Raw genomic sequence first — 10,020 nt, 5'->3', positions numbered from 1 at the left:
TCAGGTATAAGAGACAGCACAAGGTAGAAGAGACTGTATCAGGTATAAGAGACAGCACAAGGTAGAGGAGATAGTATCAGGTATAAGAGACAGCACAAGGTAGAAGAGGACTGTATCAGGTAAAGAGACATCACAAGGTAGAGGAGACTAGTATCAGGTATAAGAGACGCACAAGGTAGAAGAGACTAGTATCAGGTATAAGAGACAGTACAAGGTAGAGGAGACTGTATCAGGTATAAGAGACAGCACAAGGTAGAAGAGACTGTATCAGGTATAAGAGACATCACAAGGTAGAGGAGACTGTATCAGGTATAAGAGACAGCACAAGGTAGAAGAGACTGTATCAGGTATAAGAGACATCACAAGGTAGAGGAGACTGTATCAGGTATAAGAGACATCACAAGGTAGAAGAGACTGTATCAGGTATAAGAGACATCACAAGGTAGAGGAGACTGTATCAGGTATAAGAGACAGCACAAGGTAGAAGAGACTGTATCAGGTATAAGAGACATCACAAGGTAGAGGAGACTGTATCAGGTATAAGAGACAGCACAAGGTAGAGGAGACTGTATCAGGTATAAGAGACAGCACAAGGTAGAGGAGACTGTATCAGGTATAAGAGACAGCACAAGGTAGAGAGACTGTATCAGGTATAAGAGACATCACAAGGTAGAGGAGACTGTATCAGGTATAAGAGACAGCACAAGGTAGAGAGACTGTATCAGGTATAAGAGACAGCACAAGGTAGAGGAGACTGTATCAGGTATAAGAGACAGCACAAGGTAGAGAGACTGTATCAGGTATAAGAGACAGCTACAAGGTAGGAGACTGTATCAGTATAAGAGACAGCACATAGGTAGAGGAGACTGTATCAGGTATAAGAGACAGCACAAGGTAGAGGAGACTGTATCAGGTATAAGAGACATCACAAGGTAGAGGAGACTGTATCAGGTATAAGAGACAGCACAAGGTAGAGGAGACTGTATCAGGTATAAGAGACAGCACAAGGTAGAGGAGACTGTATCAGGTATAAGAGACAGCACAAGGTAGAGGAGACTGTATCAGGTATAAGAGACATCACAAGGTAGAGGAGACTGTATCAGGTATAAGAGACAGCACAAGGTAGAGGAGACTGTATCAGGTATAAGAGACATCACAAGGTAGAGGAGACTGTATCAGGTATAAGAGACAGCACAAGGTAGAGGAGACTGTATCAGGTATAAGAGACAGCACAAGGTAGAGGAGACTGTATCAGGTATAAGAGACAGCACAAGGTAGAGGAGACTGTATCAGGTATAAGAGACATCACAAGGTAGAGGAGACTGTATCAGGTATAAGAGACAGCACAAGGTAGAGGAGACTGTATCAGGTATAAGAGACAGCACAAGGTAGAGGAGACTGTATCAGGTATAAGAGACAGCACAAGGTAGAGGAGACTGTATCAGGTATAAGAGACAGCACAAGGTAGAGGAGACTGTATCAGGTATAAGAGACATCACAAGGTAGAGGAGACTGTATCAGGTATAAGAGACAGCACAAGGTAGAGGAGACTGTATCAGGTATAAGAGACAGCACAAGGTAGAGGAGACTGTATCAGGTATAAGAGACAGCACAAGGTAGAGGAGACTGTATCAGGTATAAGAGACAGCACAAGGTAGAGGAGACAGTAATCAGGTATAAGAGAAAGCACAAGGTAGAGGAGACTGTATCAGGTATAAGAGACAGCACAAGGTAGAGGAGACTGTATCAGTATAAGAGACAGCACAAGGTAGAGGAGACTGTATCAGGTATAAGAGACAGCACAAGGTAGAGGAGACATGTATCAGGTATAAGAGACATCACAAGGTAGAGGAGACAGTATCAGGTATAAGAGACAGCACAAGGTAGAGGAGACTGTATCAGGTATAAGAGACAGCACAAGGTAGAGGAGACAGTATCAGGTATAAGAGACAGCACAAGGTAGAGGAGACAGTATCAGGTATAAGAGACATCACAAGGTAGAGGAGACAGTATCGGGTATAAGAGACATCACAAGGTAGAGGAGACAGTATCGGGTATAAGAGACATCACAAGGTAGAGGAGACAGTATCAGGTATAAGAGACATCACAAGGTAGAGGAGACAGTATCAGGTATAAGAGACATCACAAGGTAGAGGAGACAGTATCAGGGTATAAGAGACAGCACAAGGTAGAAGAGACAGTATCAGGTATAAGAGACAGCACAAGGTAGAGGAGACAGTATCAGGTATAAGAGACAGCACAAGGTAGAGGAGACAGTATCAGGTATAAGAGACAGCACAAGGTAGAGGAGACAGTATCAGGTATAAGAGACAGCACAAGGTAGAGGAGACAGTATCAGGTATAAGAGACAGCACAAGGTAGAGGAGACAGTATCAGGTATAAGAGACAGCACAAGGTAGAGGAGACAGTATCGGGTATAAGAGACATCACCAGGTACAAGAGTCAGTGTCAGGTCTTTTACCTAGAAGTTGTATGGAAAAGAGAAATTTAAAAGCAAAAGCGGACGTGATTTATTAATTTATTAGAGTCGACTGTTGAATGTAAAGTGTTGGAGAGAGAGAGAGAGAGAGGGAGAGAGAGAGAGAGAGAGAGAGAGATAGAGAGATAGAGAGAGATCACATACCATAACTCACACTGACCCTCCATGGTAATAGGATCTTCCCAGAGGCAAGAGTTTTACAGACGATTTCCAAGACAATCTGATCCTGGAATTCTTCTTCTTCGCACGGAGAGTGTTGAACCACCAAAGGGTTAAACACCCTTTAACCTTAATTTTTGACTCTCCTGATACGAAGCGCCTCGTCAAGTCGAACAGTCGATTCACAGTGATTAAATGGACCAAGAAAGTGTTTTCCTCGACACATCTCCCCCTAGCCTAAGGCTCGGGCAATCAGAGTGATCGCCTCTATTCTTTCCTTCGTTAGAGACGATTCTCCAGAGATAAAAGTAACATGATTCGAGAGAAGCAGAGTATCCTTAGGCACGTTTCGTTTTATATCTAATTAAGCATCCCCATGATGGGGAGCAAGTGTCTGGCACACAGGGCGTATAATCAGGTCTTTTTTTTTTACCTAGCACCTTCACCTGATTCTTTGAAGTCGTCGACGGCTAGGAACGTCTGTCGGAACCTGAGCGCTTCTCTCTCGTTTCCCTGAAAACGTTTTCTCCAATTTATATCACCTTCGAGAGTAAGGATTTTCCACATTTGTTGCAGCTTTTCATGGTAGTAATTTTTCTTTCTTTCATTTTTCTTTCTTTCTTTCTTCCTTTCTTTCTTTCTTTCTTTCTTTCTTTCTTTCTTTCTTTCTTTCTTTCTTTCTTTCTTTCTTTCTTTCTTTCTTTCTTTCTTTCTTTCTTTCTTCGTTGTTTACTAATTCCTTACTCTTTACTTATGCTAATTACCATTACTGTGTTCCAATTTAATCAATAGTCTAAATCTATCTCAAAAATAGAACGTCTTTCTGTTTCTCTATCCGAGGTTGGAGGCAATACGCTTGGGGGATGGCCTGATCCAATTTTCCACGGTGATTGCTGTCGGGTATGTCTCCGACATGGCTAGGTCAGTGCCTGCACCAATCAAATGAGTACAGCATGGCACAATGGCAAAGGGAAAATGCATGAACTTCCTGGCAACCCTGGCACATGCTGGAACATTTTTATATTGTAAAAAAACACAATTCAAATCAAATTATTATTCAGGATAAATTTTAATTACACACTGATGTCCACAAAATTTTCCAAAAAATTCTACTTATTATACTATGAGTTTAAAAGTGGATTCATGACATCATTAACATCGGATTCCTTAATTGTTACTATCCCATCCTCTACACACACACACACCCACACACACACACACACACACACACCCACACACACACACATAAGCTGGAGAGACAGGCAGGTGTAGCTGGTAAGGTGCTCCAGTGGATAAGGGAGTATCTAAGCAATAGGAAGCAGAGAGTTACGGTGAGGGGTGAGACCTCCGATTGGCGTGAAGTCACCAGTGGAGTCCCACAGGGCTCTGTACTCGGTCCTATCTTGTTTCTGATATATGTAAATGATCTCCCGGAGGGTATCGATTCATTTCTCTCAATGTTTGCGGACGATGCTAAAATTATGAGAAGGATTAAAACAGAAGAGGACTGTTTGAGGCTTCAAGAAGACCTAGACAAGCAGAAGGAATGGTCGAACAAATGGTTGTTAGAGTTTAACCCAACCAAATGTAATGTAATGAAGATAGGTGTAGGGAGCAGGAGGCCAGATACAAGGTATCATCTGGGAGAGGAAATTCTTCAGGAGTCAGAGAAGGAAAAAGACTTGGGGGTTGATATCACGCCAGACCTGTCTCCTGCAGCACATATCAAGCGGATAACATCAGCGGCATATGCCAGGCTGGCCAACATACGAACGGCATTCAGAAACTTGTGTAAAGAATCATTCAGAACTTTGTATACCACATATGTCAGGCCAATCCTGGAGTATGCAGCCCCAGCATGGAGTCCATATCTAGTCAAGGATAAGACTAAACTGGAAAAGGTTCAAAGGTTTGCCACCAGACTAGTACCCGAGCTGAGAGGTATGAGCTACGAGGAGAGACTACGAGAATTAAACCTCACTTCGCTGGAAGACAGAAGAGTTAGGGGGGACATGATCACCACATTCAAGATTCTGAAGGGGATTGATAGGGTAGATAAAGACAGTCTATTTAACACAAGGGGAACACGCACAAGGGGACACAGGTGGAAACTGAGTGCCCAAATGAGCCACAGAGATATTAGAAAGAACTTTTTTAGTGTCAGAGTGGTTGACAAATGGAATGCATTAGGAAGTGATGTGGTGGAGGCTGACTCCATACACAGTTTCAAGTGTAGATATGACAGAGCCCGATAGGCTCATGAATCTGTACACCTGTTGATTGACGGTTGAGAGGCGGGACCAAAGAGCCAGAGCTCAACCCCCGCAAACACAACTAGGTGAGTACTAGGTGAGTACACACACACACACACACACACACACACACACACACACACACACACACACACACACACACACACACACACACACACACACCCACACACACACACACACACACACACACACACACACACACACACACACACACACACACACACACACACACACACACACACACACACACACACACACACACACACACACACACACACACACACACACACACACACACATGGGAAACAGAGCTCAGGGGAAAGACGGCCCAAGATATGATGGATTACATCACGCAGAAGTGCAAGGACGCAGCAAACAAGTTTGTCCCAGTCCAAAAGGAAAACAGAGAAATGAAGATGAGAAACCCATGGTTTAATCAAAGATGTAGGCTAGCTAAGCAGCAAAGTAAAAGGGCATGGAGAAACTATAGGAATAACAGGACACTGGAGAGCAGAGAAAGATACCAGAATGCCAGGAATGAATATGTCAGGATGAGAAGAGAGGCAGAAAGACAATACGAAAATGACATCGCAAGCAAGGCAAAGACTCAGCCTAAATTGTTGCATAGCCACATTAGGAGAAAAACAACAGTAAAGGAACAGGTTATGAGATTAAGGATAGGGGCGGAAGGATTCACTACAAATGACAAGGAAGTGTGTGAGGAATTGAATAAGAAATTCCAGGAGGTCTTCACCTTAGAACAAGGAGAAATTCCAGAGGTAAGTGAGGGAATAGCTAACCAGGAACCACTGGAAGAGTTTGAGATTACCAGTGGGGAAGTAAGGAAGTGTTTACTAGAGTTGGACGTGACGAAGGCTATAGGCCCAGATGGAATCTCCCCTTGGGTTCTAAAGGAAGGAGCAAGAGAACTGAGCCTACCACTCTCCATAGTGTATAACAAATCACTGGCAACAGGGGAACTGCCAGATATTTGGAAAGCAGCTAACGTAGTCCCGATATACAAGAAAGGGGATAGACAGGAGGCACTGAACTACAGGCCAGTGTCCCTAACCTGCATACCATGCAAGCTGATGGAGAAGATTGTGCGAAAAAAACTAGTGGAGCATCTGGAGCGAAGGAACTTTGTAACACAGCATCAACATGAGTTCAGGGATGGCAGGTCCTGCCTCACAGGGTTACTTGAATTCTACGACCAGGCAACAAAAATAAGGCAAGAAAGAGAAGGGTGGGCAGACTGCATATTTTTGGATTGTCAGAAAGCCTTTGATACAGTGCCACACAAGAGGCTAGTGCGAAAGTTGGAGATGCAGGCTGGAGTGAGAGGGAAGGTACTCCGGTGGATAGAGGAATACCTAAGCAACAGGAGACAACGAGTCTGTGTGAGGGGTGAGGTCTCAGATTGGCGAGACGTCACAAGTGGAGTCCCGCAGGGGTCAGTCCTTGGACCTATACTGTTTCTGGTATATGTAAATGATCTCCCAGAGGGTATAGATTCGTTCCTCTCAATGTTTGCCGACGATGCAAAAATTATGAGGAGGATTGAAACAGAGGATGATAGTAGGAGGCTACAAGATGACCTGGATAGACTGAGTGAATGGTCCAACAAATGGCTGTTGAAGTTCAACCCGAGTAAATGCAAAGTAATGAAACTAGGCAGTGGAAACAGGAGGCCAGGCACAGGATACAGAATAGGAGATGAAGTACTTAATGAAACAGACAGAGAGAAAGATCTAGGAGTTGATATCACACCAAACCTGTCTCCTGAAGCCCACATAAAGAGAATAACGTCTGCGGCATATGCGAGGCTGGCTAACATCAGAACGGCGTTCAGGAACCTGTGTAAGGAATCATTCAGAATCTTGTACACCACATATGTAAGACCAATCCTGGAGTATGCGGCCCCAGCATGGAGCCCGTACCTTGTCAAGCACAAGACGAAGCTGGAAAAAGTCCAAAGGTATGCTACTAGACTAGTCCCAGAACTAAGAGGCATGAGTTATGAGGAAAGGCTGCGGGAAATGCACCTCACGACACTGGAAGACAGAAGAGTAAGGGGGGACATGATCACAACCTACAAAATCCTCAGGGGAATCGACCGGGTAAACAAGGATGAACTATTCAACACTGGTGGGACGCGAACAAGGGGACACAGGTGGAAGCTGAGTACCCAAATGAGCCACAGAGACGTTAGAAAGAACTTTTTCAGTGTCAGAGTAGTTAGTAAATGGAATGCATTAGGAAGTGATGTGGTGGAGGCTGACTCCATACACAGTTTCAAATGTAGATATGATAGAGCCCAATAGGCTCAGGAATCTGTACACCAGTTGATTGACGGTTGAGAGGCGGGACCAAAGAGCCAGAGCTCAACCCCCGCAAGCACAATTAGGTGAGTACACACACCCACACACATACACACACACACACACACACACACACACACACACACACACACACACACACACACACACACACACACACACACACACACACACACACACACACACACACACACACACACACACACACACACAAGAGTCATAGTTGTTTAGGTAGCTATCACATATTTCAGGCATCCGCAGGCAGCGTGTACTCTGGTAGTCATGCATACTGATATGTGCTACTATACTGACATGGGATATGTGCTAAACATGTGACACACACACACACTGAGACATGAACACTACTGACATGTGATACATGTTGAAACACATGACACATACTGGCACGCGATACAAAGTGACACGAGTAACAGACATAGTGACAAGTTTTACATAATGACACTTGATACATACTCACAGGTGCATGAAACATAGTGATAGAGGATACACACTACAGACATGACACGTTCTGATACTGACAAATATGATACATACTGATACACATGATACATATTACTACGAGATATATACTAATATGTGACACATACAAACACATGATATATATATTGGCTCACGATATCAAGCTGTTCCATGTGATACATATTGACTCGTGATAAAAAATTAGATACGATATGCTGATACAGGATACATACAGAGATACGTATTTGGGTCAACCTGAGCTTCCCATCACTTGAATGGCTCACGGCTTTGAGGTAAATTCGAACACCGCCGTGAATACCATCAAGCCTGTGTGTACTCACCTATTTGTGCTTGGAGGGGTTGAGCTTTGGCTCTTTGGTCCCGCCTCTCAACTGTCAATCAATCAACTGTTACTAACTACTTTGTTTTTCACACACACACACACCCAGGAAGCAGCCCGTAGCAGCTGTATAACTCCCAGTTACCTATTTACTGCTAGGTAACAGGAGGCATCAGGGTGAAGGAAACTCTGCCCATTAGTTTTTCCGCCCAGCTGCCGGGATCGAACCCTGGTCCCCAGGTCCACGAGTCTAGTGCACTGCATCCACTCAGCCAGCCAGCCCCTGTGTGTGTGTGTGTGTGTGTGTGTGTGTGTGTGTGTGTGTGTGTGCGTGTGTGTGTGTGCGTGTGTGTGTGTGTGTGTGTGTGTGTGTGTGTGTGTGTGTGTGTGTGTGTGTGTGTGTGTGTGTGTGTGTGTGCGTGCGTGTGTGTTACAATATTTATAACACTAAGTTTCCAAAGCTGGGGAAATGAATTTTGTGTAGCGGAAATTGTGCAATTCAAGGAGCCGAGGAGCACCCGTGATGAGAGTGAAGACAATATGCAAACACAGAGGCGCGACAGTGAAGGATGGTGATCCCAGAGGGGGGAGGAGGCAGCAGGGGGCGCCGTTACACACACACACGCAGCAGGAGTCATGATGGTGAACAATCCCCTCATTACACACGCAAGTGTGTGAGTGTCGTACTGGGGAGTGGAGGTGGTGTGTGAATATAAATTCAAGTATATAACGAGTCCTGATAAGCATTGGGGAAATAATAATAAATGTTGTGTAACATTTAACATTAATGAAAAACGCTTTACACACACATATATGTATATATATATATATATATATATATATATATATATATATATATATATATATATATATATATGTCGTACCTAGTAGCCAGAACGCAATTTTTGGCCTACTATTCAAGGCCCAATTTACCTAATAAGCCAAGTTTTCCTGAAATAATATATTTTCTCTAATTTTTTTCTTATGAATTGATAAAGCTATCCATTTCAATATGTATGAGGTCAATTTATTTTCATTGGAGTTAAAATTAACGTAGATATATGACCGAACCTAACCAACCCTACCTAACCTAACCTAACCTATCTTTATAGGTTAGGTTATGTTAGGTAGCCGAAAACGTTAGGTTAGGTTAGGTTAGGTAGGTTAGGTAGTCGAAAAACAATTAATTCATGAAAACTTGGCTTATTAGGCAAATCGGGCCTTGCATAGTAGGCTGAGAAGTGCGTTCTGGCTACTAGGTACGACATATATATATATATATATATATATATATATATATATATATATATATATATATATATATATATATATATATATATATATACCATCTGCAATCTTAACACCAGATTCGACGAGGACTTCAAACATCAAAACTGTTCAATTATATCCCAAGACGTTCAACCAATTAGTTAGTAAGGCTATGAAGACCTGTACCCCCAGTTCCCCCCCCCCTCCCCGGTAGACACACAGCTAGACAAGCGCAAATCACCCCCACGACCACAACCCCCGCCTCCATCCCCCCTTCTAAGACACCCTCACACCCCTCCTAGAGGGGCTAGAAGAACCGAGACATGCTTCAACCCCAGGCCGTCGCCCCCAGGGTGATGGAGACGCCGAATCAATACCTTATAATCATAAACCCGCACTATGCGGGTAGATGGTGGTGGTGGTGGTTGTGGTGGTGGTGGTTGGGGGATGTGAGGATAGAGGGGTTGGGGGGAGCCGTGGCATCATGTTCCCCTATCCCAATCACCATTCCCTTACTCCTATCCACCTCTACCTATCCTCTATTTTGACTATATCAAATAAAAATAAACGACCTTGATGCTGGTTTTGCTCCTGGACTGAATCGTTGTCGTTTTTCCATTTTCTGATGTGGGGTTTTCATCATTATATTCTGTTCCAAAT

This window comes from Procambarus clarkii, chromosome 43 (genome assembly GCF_040958095.1).
Source record: "Procambarus clarkii isolate CNS0578487 chromosome 43, FALCON_Pclarkii_2.0, whole genome shotgun sequence".
NCBI lineage: Eukaryota > Metazoa > Arthropoda > Malacostraca > Decapoda > Cambaridae > Procambarus > Procambarus clarkii.
This window is presented reverse-complemented; position numbering follows the sequence as displayed.